Source organism: Ranitomeya imitator, chromosome 4 (genome assembly GCF_032444005.1).
Source record: "Ranitomeya imitator isolate aRanImi1 chromosome 4, aRanImi1.pri, whole genome shotgun sequence".
Classification (NCBI taxonomy): Eukaryota; Metazoa; Chordata; class Amphibia; order Anura; family Dendrobatidae; genus Ranitomeya; species Ranitomeya imitator.
In genome coordinates, this window is record NC_091285.1 from 323,058,612 (window position 1) to 323,073,284 (window position 14,673).

The 14,673-nt window shown below is 43.6% G+C and overlaps 1 pseudogene; it reads right to left on the reverse strand.

Annotated features, from left to right (window-relative positions):
* Positions 1-9,469: 9,469 nt before the first annotated feature.
* On the reverse strand, positions 9,470-10,128 carry LOC138674506 (low density lipoprotein receptor adapter protein 1-B-like; annotated as a pseudogene).
* Positions 10,129-14,673: the final 4,545 nt, after the last annotated feature.

The following is a 14,673-nucleotide window of genomic DNA, read 5'->3' on the forward strand; positions in this document are numbered from 1 at the left end:
AGGATCCTGTGGTTAAGTGAAACCTTAACCTGTGTAGAGTTCTGATGGGAAATTGGCTAGAGAAGTGCTAGAGTCTAATTCCCAGGCTTATCATTCCCAGTTTAAAAGACAATGTGACCACACGAGATAAATGAGAAACACTCTTTTTACAATTTCACTTAACTTCTAAACTAAATTACTACGTAGACTAAATAACTGAGGGATGTTGGAAAGAATAGTGTAAGCCATAGCACACATTCTATGTAATCCATTTTAACCCCATAGCACAATATCCTGTATTGTGAGGGTGACAGCTTTTGGAGAGACATTATTTAGCCGGCATCTGTGTTTAACAGCAATGGCTAGAGCTCCAATTGCTGTAGTTAACCATTTAAATGCAGCTGTCAATCTCTGATTAAATGGAACTGGTACCCAAGCCCAATGGCTCTTCTGTAACATAATTGTGGGGTACCAATAACACCACAGCAGTCGAGCGCCTGCTGAAGGCCACTGTTGCTGCCATCTTTGCATTCCTATGAATCTAAGCTCCATAGGAGACCAAGATTTTCCCTATGTACTGCAGCAACACAATGGTAGTGCAGTATATATTATAAGTGAATGGACAATCGCAGGTTCAAGTCCCCTAAAGAAGCTAAATGATAATCTAAAAAAAAAAATATATATATACCAAATGGTGGCCCGATTCTAACGCATCGGCTATTCTAGAATATGTATGTATGCATGTACATCGCATCGGGTATTCTAGAATATGTATGCATGTACGTCGCGCTTAGCACAGCCACGTAGTATTTAGCACAGCCACGTAGTATTTAGCACAGCCACATAGTATATAGCAGACAGCCACATAGTATATAGCGCAGCCACATAGCATATAGCAGAGCTCACGTAACACAGACAGCCACATAGTATATAGCACAACCACATAGTATATAGCAGCCACGTAGTATATAACACAGCCCATGTAATATATAGCACAGCCCACGTAGTATATAACACAGGCCACATAGTATATAACACTGCCCACGTAGTATATAGCAGCCAGGCAGTATATAGCACAGCCCACGTAGTATATAACACAGGCCAGGTAGTATATACCACAGCCCACGCAGTATATAACACTGCCCACGTAGTATATAGCAGCCAGGCAGTATATAACACATCCCACGTAGTATATAGCACAGCCCATGTAGCATATAGCAGCCATGTAGTATATAACACAGCCCACGTAATATATAGCACAGCCCACGTAATATATAGCACAGCCCACGCAGTATATAACACAGCCCACGCAGTATATAACATTGCCCACGTAGTACATAGCAGCCAGGCAGTATATAACAGCCCACATAATATATAGCACAGCCCATGTAGTATATAACACAGCCCACGTAGTATATAACACAGCCCATGTAGTATATAACACAGGCCACGCAGTATATAACACAGCCCATGCAGTATATAACACAGCCCACACAGTATATAACACAGCCCACGTAATATATAGCACAGCCCACATAGTATATAACACAGGCCACGTAGTATATACCACAGCCCACGCAGTATATAACACTGCCCTGTTGTGAATTCTGCTATCGAACTCCCTCCTGTGGTCATGAATGGTACTTCGGCGAGTTCTGTCCATGGACTCCCTCTGGTGGCTGTGAGTGGAGCTGCTGCTTCTGAGGTTCCTTCCACAGGTGACTTAGTTTATTCTTTGGCTGGCTGCTCTATTTAACTCCACTCAGATCGTTACTCCATGCCAGCTGTCAATGTTCTTGTACTGGTTCAGTTCGCTCTTGGATCTTTCTGGTTACCTGTCTACTCCAGCAGAAGCTAAGTCCCTGCTAGTTAATTATTCGTTCATTGTTTTCTTGTCCAGCTTGCTATCATGATTTTGCCTTGCTAGCTGGAAGCTCTGGAATGCAGAGTGGCACCTCCGCACCGTGAGCCGGTGCGGAGGACTTTTTACACACTCTGCGTGGTCTTTTTGTAGTTTTTTGTGCTGACCGCAAAGATACCTTTCCTATCCTCAGTCTGTTTAGTTAGTCTGGCCTCCTTTGCTGAAACCTGTTTCATTTCTGTGTTTGTGACTTCCATCTTAACTCACAGTCAATATATGTGGGGGGCTGACTTTTCCTTTGGGGAATTTCTCTGAGGCAAGGTAGGCTTTATTTTCTATCTCTAGGGCTAGTTAGCTCTTAGGCTGTGAAGAGGCGTATAGGTAGAGTTAGGTACGCTCCACGGCTATTTCTAGTGTGTGTGATAGGATTAGGGGTTGCGGTCAGCAGAGCTCCCACTTCCCAGAGCTTGTCCTGTGTTAGTTTAACCATCAGGTCGTTCCGGGTGCTCCTAACCACCAGGTCCATAACAGTACAGCTGGCCCAAAGTGTTAATGCATCTCAATAGAGGGATAAGAGAAGTTCTGAGACCATTTTTTTTTCTCTGCAGTGTGCTTTGTCTTTCTTTTCCCCTAAACCTCTGGGTGGTTCAGGACACAGGTGTAGATATGGACATTCAAGGTCTGTCCTCTTGTGTGGATCATCTCACTGCAAGGGTACAAAACATTCAAGATTTTGTGGTTCAGAATCCGATGTTAGAGCCTAGAATTCCAATTCCTGATTTGTTTTCTGGGGATAGATCTAAGTTCCTGAATTTCAAAAATAATTGTAAACTGTTTCTTGCTTTGAAACCCCGCTCCTCTGATGACCCCGTTCAACAAGTAAAAATCATTATTTCTTTGTTGCGTGGCGACCCTCAAGACTGGGCATTTTCCCTTGCGCCAGGAGATCCTGCATTGCGTGATGTAGATGCGTTTTTTCTGGCGCTTGGATTGCTTTATGATGAACCAAATTCAGTGGATCAGGCAGAGAAAATCTTGCTGGCTTTGTGTCAGGGTCAGGATGAAGCGGGGGTATATTGTCAGAAGTTTAGAAAGTGGTCTATGCTTACTCAGTGGAATGAGTGTGCCCTGGCGGCAATTTTCAGATAGGGTCTTTATGAAGCCCTTAAGGATGTCATGGTGGGATTTCCCACACCTGCTGGTCTGAATGAGTCTATGTCCTTGGCCATTCAGATCGATCGGCGCTTGCGTGAGCGCAAAGCTGTGCACCATTTGGCGGTATTCTCTGAGCATAGGCCTGAGCCTATGCAATGTGATAGGACTTTGACCAGAGCTGAACGGCAAGAACACAGACGTCGGAATGGGCTGTGTTTTTACTGTGGTGATTCCACTCATGCTATCTCCGATTGTCCTAAGCGCACTAAGCGGTTCGCTAGGTCTGCCACCATTGGTACGGTACAGTCTAAATTTCTTTTGTCCATTACTCTGATTTGCTCTTTTTCGTCCTATTCTGTTATGGCATTTGTGGATTCAGGCGCTGCTCTGAATTTGATGGACTTGGAGTTTGCCAGGCGCTGTGGATTTTTCTTGGAGCCCTTGCAGTATCCTATTCCATTGAGAGGAATTGATGCTACGCCTTTGGCCAAGAATAAGCCTCAGTATTGGACTCAATTGACCATGTGCATGGCTCCTGCACATCAGGAGGATATTCGCTTTTTGGTGTTGCATAATCTGCATGATGTGGTCGTTTTGGGGTTGCCATGGCTACAGGTCCATAATCTAGTATTGGATTGGAAATCTATGTCTGTGTCCAGCTGGGGTTGTCAAGGGGTACATGGTGATGTTCCATTGCTGTCAATTTCGCCTTCCACTCCTTTTGAAGTCCCTGAGTTTTTGTCAGATTACCGGGATGTATTTGATGAGCCCAAATCCAGTGCCCTACCTCCTCATAGGGATTGCGATTGTGCTATTAATTTGATTCCTGGTAGTAAGTTTCCTAAGGGCCGACTGTTCAATTTATCTGTGCCAGAGCACGCCGCTATGCGGAGTTATATAAAGGAATCCTTGGAGAAAGGTCATATTCGCCTGTCGTCATCACCGTTGGGAGCAGGGTTCTTTTTTGTGGCCAAGAAGGATGGTTCTTTGAGACCTTGTATTGATTACCGCCTTCTTAATAAGATCACAGTCAAATTTCAGTACCCTTTGCTGCTGCTGTCTGATTTATTTGCTCGGATTAAGGGGGCTAGTTGGTTCTCCAAGATAGATCTTCGAGGGGCGTATAATCTTGTGCGTATTAAACAGGGCGATGAATGGAAAACAGCATTTAATACGCCCGAGGGCCATTTTGAGTACCTGGTTATGTCATTCGGGCTTTCTAATGCTCCATCTGTGTTTCAGTTCTTTATGCATGACATCTTCCAAAAGTACCTGGATAGATTCATGATTGTATATTTGGATGATATTTTGGTCTTTTCGGATGATTGGGAGTCTCATGTGAAGCAGGTCAGAATGGTGTTCCAGGTCCTTTGCGCGAATTCCTTGTTTGTGAAGGGGTCAAAATGTCTCTTTGGAGTTCAGAAGGTTTCATTTTTGGGTTTCATTTTTTCCCCTTCTACTATCGAGATGGACCCTGTTAAAGTTCAGGCCATTTATGATTGGATTCAGCCGACATCTGTGAAGAGCCTGCAGAAGTTCCTGGGCTTTGCTAATTTTTACCGTCGTTTCATCGCTAATTTTTCTAGTGTTGCTAAACCGTTGACTGATTTGACCAAGAAAGGTGCTGATGTGGTCAATTGGTCCTCTGCGGCTGTAGAGGCTTTTCAGGAGTTGAAACATCATTTTTCTTCTGCCTCTGTGTTGTGCCAGCCAGATGTTTCGCTCCCGTTTCAGGTCGAGGTTAGTGCTTCTGAGATTGGAGCAGGGGCTGTTTTGTCGCAAAGAAGTTCTGATGGCTCGGTGATGAAACCATGTGCCTTCTTTTCTAGAAAGTTCTCGCCTGCTGAGCGCAATTATGATGTTGGCAATCAAGAGTTGTTGGCCATGAAGTGGGCATTCGAGGAGTGGCGACATTGGCTTGAAGGAGCCAAGTATCGCATGGTCGTCTTGACGGATCACAAGCATTTAACTTATCTCGAGTCTGCTAAACGGTTGAATCCTAGACAGGCTCGATGGTCGCTGTTTTTCTCCCGTTTTGATTTTGTGGTTTCGTACCTTCCGGGCTCTAAGAATGTGAAGCCTGATGCCCTGTCAAGGAGTTTTGTGCCTGACTCTCCGGGTGTTCCTGAGCCGGCGGGTAGTCTCAAAGAGGGGGTAATTTTGTCTGCCATCTCCCCTGATTTGCGGCGGGTGCTGCAGAAGTTTCAGGCTGATAGACCTGACCGTTGTCCAGCGGAGAAACTTTTTGTCCCTGATAGATGGACTAGTAGAGTTATCTCTGAGGTTCATTGTTCGGTGTTGGCTGGTCATCCTGGAATCTTTGGTACCAGAGATTTGGTGGCTAGATCCTTTTGGTGGCCTTCTTTGTCACGGGATGTGCATTCTTTTGTGCAGTCCTGTGGGACTTGTGCTCGGGCTAAGCCCTGCTGTTCTCGTGCCAGTGGGTTGCTTTTGCCCTTGCCGGTCCCGAAGAGGCCCTGGACGCACATTTCCATGGATTTTATTTCAGATCTCCCTGTCTCTCAAAGGATGTCGGTCATTTGGGTTGTTTGTGATCGCTTCTCTAAGATGGTCCATTTGGTACCCTTGCCTAAATTGCCTTCCTCCTCTGATTTGGTGCCATTGTTTTTCCAGCATGTAGTTCGTTTGCATGACATTCCGGAGAACATCGTCTCGGACAGAGGTTCCCAGTTTGTTTCGAGGTTTTGGCGGTCCTTTTGTGCTAAGATGGGCATTGATTTGTCTTTTTCTTCGGCTTTCCATCCTCAGACAAATGGCCAAACCGAACGAACTAATCAGACTTTGGAAACATATCTGAGATGCTTTGTTTCTGCTGATCAGGATGATTGGGTGTCCTTCTTGCCTTTGGCTGAGTTCGCCCTTAATAATCGGGCCAGCTCGGCTACTTTGGTTTCGCCTTTTTTCTGTAATTCTGGTTTCCATCCTCGTTTCTCTTCAGGGCAGGTTGAGCCTTCGGACTGTCCTGGTGTGGATACTGTGGTGGACAGGTTGCAGCAGATTTGGACTCATGTGGTGGACAATTTGACATTGTCCCAGGAGAAGGCTCAACGTTTCGCTAACCGCCGGCGCTGTGTTGGTCCCCGACTTCGTGTTGGGGATTTGGTTTGGTTGTTGTCTCGTTATGTTCCTATGAAGTTTTCCTCTCCTAAGTTTAAGCCTCGTTTCATTGGTCCGTATAAGATTTCTGAAGTTCTCAATCCTGTGTCATTTCGTTTGGCCCTTCCAGCTTCTTTTGCCATCCATAATGTGTTCCATAGGTCGTTATTGCGGAGATACGTGGCACCTGTGGTTCCATCCGTTGATCCTCCTGCCCCGGTGTTGGTCGAGGGGGAGTTGGAGTATGTGGTGGAGAAGATTTTGGATTCTCGTATTTCGAGACGGAAACTCCAGTACCTGGTCAAGTGGAAGGGTTATGGTCAGGAAGATAATTCCTGGGTTTTTGCCTCTGATGTTCATGCTGCCGATCTAGTTCGTGCCTTTCATTTGGCTCGTCTTGATCGGCCTAGGGGCTCTGGTGAGGGTTCGGTGACCCCTCCTCAAGGGGGGGTACTGTTGTGAATTCTGTTATCGAACTCCCTCCTGTGGTCATGAATGGTACTTCGGCGAGTTCTGTCCATGGACTCCCTCTGGTGGCTGTGAGTGGAGCTGCTGCTTCTGAGGTTCCTTCCACAGGTGACTTAGTTTATTCTTTAGCTGGCTGCTCTATTTAACTCCACTCAGATCGTTACTCCATGCCAGCTGTCAATGTTCTTGTACTGGTTCAGTTCGCTCTTGGATCTTTCTGGTTACCTGTCTACTCCAGCAGAAGCTAAGTCCCTGCTAGTTAATTATTCGTTCATTGTTTTCTTGTCCAGCTTGCTATCATGATTTTGCCTTGCTAGCTGGAAGCTCTGGGATGCAGAGTGGCACCTCCGCACCGTGAGTCGGTGCGGAGGACTTTTTGCACACTCTGTGTGGTCTTTTTGTAGTTTTTTGTGCTGACCGCAAAGATACCTTACCTACCCTCAGTCTGTTTAGTTAGTCTGGCCTCCTTTGCTGAAACCTGTTTCATTTCTGTGTTTGTGACTTCCATCTTAACTCACAGTCAATATATGTGAGGGGCTGCCTTTTCCTTTGGGGAATTTCTCTGAGGCAAGGTAGGCTTTATTTTCTATCTCTAGGGCTAGTTAGCTTTTAGGCTGTGAAGAGGCGTCTAGGTAGAGTTAGGTACGCTCCACAGCTATTTCTAGTGTGTGTGATAGGATTAGGGGTTGCGGTCAGCAGAGCTCCCACTTCCCAGAGCTTGTCCTGTGTTAGTTTAACCATCAGGTCGTTCCGGGTGCTCCTAACCACCAGGTCCATAACACTGCCCACATAGTATATAGCAGCCAGGCAGTATATAACACAGCCCACGTAGTATATAGCACAGCCTACGTAGCATATAGCAGCCATGTATTATATAACACAGCCCACGTAATATATAGCACAGCCCACGTAATATATAGCACAGCCCATGCAGTATATAACACAGCCCACGCAGTATATAACACAGCCCACGCAGTATATAACATTGCCCACGTAGTATATAGCAACCAGGCAGTATATAACACAGCCCACATAATATACAGCACAGCCCACGTACTATATAACACAGCCCACGTAGTATATAACACAGCCCATGTAGTATATAACACAGGCCACGCAGTATATAACACAACCCACGCAGTATATAACACAGCCCACGCAGTATATAACACAGCCCACTGTTGTGAATTCTGTTGTTAAGCTCCCTCCTGTGGTCATGAATGGTACTTCGGCTGGTTCTGTCCATGGGCTTCCTCTGGTGGTTGTGAGTGGGGCTGCGGCTTCTGATGTTCCTTCCACAGGTGACGAGGTTAATTCGTTAGCTGGCTGCTCTATTTAACTCCACCTAGATCATTGCTCCATGCCACCTGTCAATGTTCCAGTATTGGTCTAGTTCGCTCCTGGATCGTTCTTATGACCTGTCTTCCCAGCAGAAGCTAAGTTCCTGCTTGTTTTTCTCTGTTTGCTATTTTTTCTGTCCAGCTTGCTATTTTGATTTTGTATTGCTTGCTGGAAGCTCTGGGACGCAGAGGGAGCGCCTCCGCACCGTGAGTCGGTGCGGAGGGTCTTTTTGCGCCCTCTGCGTGGTCTTTTTGTAGTTTTTTGTGCTGACCGCAAAGTTACCTTTCCTATCCTCTGTCTGTTCAGTAAGTCGGGCCTCACTTTGCTAAATCTATTTCATCTCTGTGTTTGTAATATTCATCTTAACTCACAGTCATTATATGTGGGGGGCTGCCTGTTCCTTTGGGGAATTTCTCTGAGGCAAGGTAGGCTTTATTTTTCTATCTCTAGGGCTAGCTAGTTCATTAGGCTGTGACGAGTTGCATAGGGAGCGTTAGGAGCAATCCACGGCTATTTCTAGTGTGTGTGATAGGATTAGGGATTGCGGTCAGCAGAGTTCCCACGTCTCAGAGCTTGTCTGTATTATTAGTAACTATCAGGTCATTCCGTGTGCTCTTAACCACCAGGTCCATTATTGTCCTCACCACCAGGTCATAACAGCCCACGTAGTATATAGAAGTATGGGCACCATATCCCTGTTAAAAAAAAATTAAAATAAAAAATAGTTATATACTCACCCTCCAGCGTCCATCGAAGCTGTCCCGATTCGTGCAATTCTGCCACCAGCTTCCGTTCCCAGTGATGCGTAACATCCTCACCTGTGACCTGTTTGCTTGTAACCAGTGTGTGTCCTTAAAAGCTGAGTGAGCTTCTGGGATCCAGACAGACTCTTCCATCCTTCATCCAGCCACTGAGATTTCTGGATTATGAGTCACGGGGAAAGCAAAAGAATTGTCATATACATAGAGTGGGGGAGATAAGTATTTGATCCCTTGCTGATTTTGCAAGTTTGCTCACTGACAAAAACATGAACAGTCTATAATTTTAATGGTAGGTTAATTTTAACATTGAGAGATCAAATAATTGAGCAAGGGATCAAATAATTATTTCCATCACTGTATATCAGGTGGTGAACTTTGATTTTTGCCATGTTGAAAGATCCCTTAAGCAGACAGTTCATTGGTAAGCATAGATGAAAAGTGCCTGTTTAATATCTCAGCCTTTTCGTTGTCCTCTATAATTATCTAATTATCATCTTTTATGGGACCAATACAATCTTTTTTTTTCTTTTTGTCATTTATGTATTTGTAATATTTGTTGGGATTTATTTTGGTGTTGTTGGCAATTTATTTCTCTGTAGATAACATTACTGGCTTGATTTTTTTTTACATTTCTTATTGAGATCTTTATACTCCTGAAATGCTATTTCTGCATTCTCGGCCTTAAAGATTTTGAATGCATTTTTCTTTTGGCATATTAAACTTTGTACTGCCTTTTTATGGTTTCTTTTTATTCCTGGACATTTTATTTCCAGAGGGTATACATTTTCTACAGGATTCTATTACTTGAGGACCCTTCTGATTGAGAACTACTTGTCCATTCACCATCAGAGCCAGATTTCTCTCTTTTCTCTTTACCATCTCTGGAAACTTGCCAGAACTCAAATGCCACTTTAAAAGCTTGTGCGACTGTTAATGTAACCGCCATTTTTCGCTTCGTACAGAGAAAGGCATGGCATTCCAAGGTTTCATTCTGTTGGCTTTGAGCAATGTAGGCAAAGACTTTGTCATGTAACTTATCAGCTGTACAATATGATATTTTATAAATGGACACGTTTTCAATCAGCTTGTTGGTGATGCTGTCATGAAGGATTATTCCTCGAGGAGTCACTTTTAAAAGCACCTTCTGTAGTTTCTTTCCACCTGCTTAAGCTGTTTCTACAATCCTCTTCACCGCAGCTGCAGACAATTCTTCCCCTTTCGGTTGTTCTACCAAGGTCATTCCCAAATACTTCAGATGAAACAGCATTCCTTCTAACAGAGTTTCCCTGGAATCTGTCCAATTTTCTGGAAGCTTCTTGTGCCGCCCGCCACCCCACGACTGCTTGGCGATGCTGGGGCTCCTGATGATCTCCCTTCCCGCAGACTTGAGCGCGTCCATCCTTCAGGGGAGCAACTTCACAACTTGGGGAAAACTTTTCTCCTGTGTTCCCCCCTCCCTGCTTGGAGTCAATGAATAGGATTCTATTACTATATCATTAAACATTTTTGGTTTCTACAGTTACCATGGAATGGTCCCTGTCTACACAATTAAGCTCTTCCCTTAATTTGTTAAAATCAGCTTTCCTGAACTTCCAGGTTCTTGAATTTCCCCTTTTGAATGATTAATTGAAGATTACATTGAAACTTACCATATTATGGTCACTGCTTCCCAAATGCTCCCTGACCTGTAGATCTGAAATTGTATCTGGTCTATCTGACAGAACCAGATCCAGCAGATACCTCCCCTGGTTGGTTCATCTACCAGCTGACAGAGGGAATTGTCCTGAACTGTGCATAAGAAATTGTAGCTTTTAGCACAACCAGAAGATTCTATGTCTCATTGAATGTCTGGATAGTTAAAATCCCCCATAATAAGGACCATAATATTATTTGCTGCCCTTTTAATTTGCAGCATTTCATCCTCTACCTGTTTAACAATATTAAGAGGCTTGTAGCAAACTTTAATTAGCAGCTTTCCATTATTGCCATCCCCATGCACATTTACCCACACTGACACTACATTGTCGCAGATCCCCCAATGTCATCATTGAGCACAGTTGTTAAGTTGGATTTAAAGAAAATACACACCACTGTACCTTTTCTGTCTTTCCTGTCCTTTCTAAATGTAGTGTGACAAACATAAACCATTTACCTTTCTCGCCCAGTCATGGCTTTTGTCCACCCAGATATCTGTAATACCATCACATCGTATACTGTTGTTGATATAAGGGTCTCCAATTCATTTATATTGTTTGCATTTGTCAGACATTTAATATTATTAGAACATTTATTACTCCTCCTCACCTTCCTATGTTCCTTTCATGTCCCCGCCCCCCATAAATGCTCATTGACCCCTACTGTCTAAGGGTATGTGCACACGTTGTGGATTCTCTGTGGATCCGCAGCGTTTTTTGAGGTGCAGAAACGCTGCAGATCCGCAATCGATTTACAGTACAATGTAAATCAATGAGAAAAAAAAAATGCTGTGCACACTTTGCGGAAAATCCCGCTGCGGAAACACTGCGGTTTAAAAGAAGTAGCATGTCACTTCTTTTTTGTGAACCTGCAGCGTTTTTGTACCCATTCCATTATAGAAAACCGCAGGGGTAAAAAAACGCAGCACATCTGCAAGAAAACCACAGCAAAAACGCACAAAAACGCTGCGGAACTGCACAAAAAATGCAACAAATCTGCAGGTGCGTTTTCTGCCAGGAGAAGCAGAATCCGCACCAAAAATTCCTAAGCCTAATCCGCAACGTGTGCACATAGCATTACTCTCTCTATCTATTCTATGTATCCCCTTTGTAGCACAACAATCTTCCTCCTGCAGATCCTAGTTTAACCCCTTCACCCCGGAGCTTTTTTCGGTTTTGCGTTTTTGTTTTTTGCTCCCTTCCTTCCCAGAGCCATAACTTTTTTATTTTTCATCAATATGGCCATATGAGGGCTTATTTTTTGCAGGACCAGTTGTACTTTTGAGCGACATCATTGGTTTTACCATGTCCTGTACTAGAAAATGGGAAAAAAAATCCAAGTACGGTGAAATTGCAAAATGAGTGCAATCTCACACTTGTTTTTTGTTTGGCTTTTTTGCTAGGTTCACTAAATGCTAAAACTGCCCTGCCCCATTATGATTCTCTAGGTCATTATGAGTTCATAGACACCAAACATGTCCTTTTTTATTTAAGTGGTGAAAAAAATTCCAAACTTTGCTAAAAAAAAAAATATTGCACAATTTTCCAATACTCGTAGTGTCTCTATTTTTCATAATCTTGGGTTGAGTAAGGACTTATTTTTTGTGTGCTGAACTGACGTTTTTAATGATACCATTTTGGTGCAGATATGTTCTTTTGATCGCCCGTTATTGCATTTTAATACAAAGTTGCGGCTACCAAAAAAATTAATTAATTCTGGCATTTCAACTTTTTATATCACTACACCGTTTAACGATCAGGTTGATCCTTTTTTTATTGATAGAATGGGCGATTCTGAGCTGGTTTGATTTCTTTATTGTTTTATTTTAAACTAGATGGTGGCCTGATTCTAACGCATCGGGTATTCTAGAATATGTATGTTCACGTAGTATATTGCACAACCACGTAGTATACAGTTAGGTCCATATATATTTGGACAGAGATGACATTTTTCTAATTTTGGGTATAGAAATTACCACAATGAATTTTTAAACAAAACAATTCAGATACAGTTGAAGTTCAGACTTTCAGCTTTCATTTGAGGGTATCCACATTAAAATTGGATGAAGGGTTTAGGAATTTCAGCTCCTTAACATGTGCCACCCTGTTTTTAAAGGGACCGAAAGTAATTGGACAATTGACTCCAAGGCTATTTCATGGACAGGTGTGGGCAATCCCTTTGTTATGTCATTCTCATTTAAGCAGATAAAAGGCCTGAAGTTGATTTGAGGTGTGGTGCTTGCATTTGGAAGGTTTTGCTGTCAAGTAAACATGCGGTCAAAGGAGCTCTCCATGCAGATGAAACAAGCCATCCTTAAGCTGCGAAAACAGAAAAAACCCATCCGAGAAATTGCTACAATATTAGGAGTGGCAAAATCTACAGTTTGGTACATCCTGAGAAAGAAAGAAAGCACTGGTGAACTCATCTATCCAAAAATACCTGGGCACCCACGGAAGACAACAGTGGTGGATGATCGCAGAATAATCTCCATGATGAAGAGAAACCCCTTCACAACAGCCAACCAAGTGAACAACACTCTCCAGGAGGTCGGCGTATCAATATCCAAATCTACCATAAAGAGAAGACTGCATGAAAGTAAATACGGAGGGTTCACTGCATGGTGCAAGCCACTCATAAGCATCAAGAATAAAAAGGCTAGACTGGACTTTGCTAAAAAACATCTAAAAAAGCCAGCACCGTTCTGGAAGAACATTCTTTGGACAGATGAAACCAAGATCAACCTCTACCAGAATGATGGAAAGAGAAACGTATGGTGAAGGCGTGGTACAGCTCATGATCCAAAGCATACCACATCATCTGTAAAACACGGCGGAGGCAGTGTGATGGCCTGGGCATGCATGGCTGCCAGTGGCACTGGGTCACTAGTGTTTATTGATGATGTGACACAGGACAGAAGCAGCCGAATGAATTCTGAGGTATTCAGAGCCATACTCTGTGCTCCGATCCAGCCAAATGCAGCAAAACTGATTGGTCGTCGTTTCATACTACAGATGGACAATGACCCAAAACATAAAGCCAAAGCAACCCAGGAGTTTATTAAAGCAAAGAAGTGGAATATTCTTGAATGGCCAAGTCAGTCACCTGATCTCAACCCAACTGAGCATGCATTTCACTTGTTAAAGACTAAACTTCAGACAGAAAGGCCACAAACAAACAGCAACTGAAAACCACCGCAGTGAAGGCCTGGCAGAGCATCAAAAAGGAGGAAACACAGCGTCTGGTGATGTCCATGAGTTCAAGACTTCAGGCAGTCATTGCCAACAAAGGGTTTTTAACCAAGTACTAAAAATAAACCTTTTATTTAAAATTATTGAATCTGTCCAATTACTTTTGGTCCCTTTAAAAACAGGGTGGCACATGTTAAGGAGCTGAAACTCCTAAACCCTTCATCCAGTTTTAATGTGGATACACTCAAATGAAAGCTGAAAGTCTGAACTTCAATTGCATATGAATAGTTTTGTTTAAAATTCATTGTGGTAGTGTCTATAACCAAAATTAGAAAAATGTTGTCTCTGTCCAAATATATATGGACCTAACTGTATTGCCCAGCCACGTAGTGTATTGCCCAGCCACGTAGTATATTGCCCAGCCACGTAGTATATTGCCCAGCCACGTAGTATATTGCCCAGCCACGTAGTTTACATAGTATATTGCCCAGTCACATAGTATATTGCCCAGTCACGTAGTATATTGCCCAGCCACGTAGTATATTGCCCAGTCACATAGTATATTGCCCAGTGACGTAGTATATTGCCCGGTAACATAGTATATTGCCCAGTCACATAGTATATTGCCCAGCCACGTAGTATATTGCCCAGCTTGCCCAGTCACATAGTATACAGCAGAGCCACGTAGTATACAGCACAGAGTCATGTAGTATACAGCAGAGAGCCACGTAGTATACAGCAGAGCCACGTAGTATACAGCCTAGTCATGTAGTATGCACCATATCCCTGTAAAAAAAAAAAAAAAAGTTATATACTCACCTCCTGGAGCCTCCGGATCGAAGCGGCTGGTTCCCGATGCTTGTCGCGCGCTCCGGTCTGAAGATTGCATTGCGGTCTCGCAAGATGATGACATAGCGGTCTCGCGAGACCGTACTTCATCATCTCGCGAGACCGCAATGCATGCAGCGGTCATCGGGGCGTCGCACGGAGCAGGAAAGGCCGGTTCCTGATCCGGGGGGTCACCGGAGGGTGAGTATGTAACTATTTTTTATTTTTTTTAATTATTTTTAACAGATATTTTAACTATTCATGCTGCATAGGCAGCATG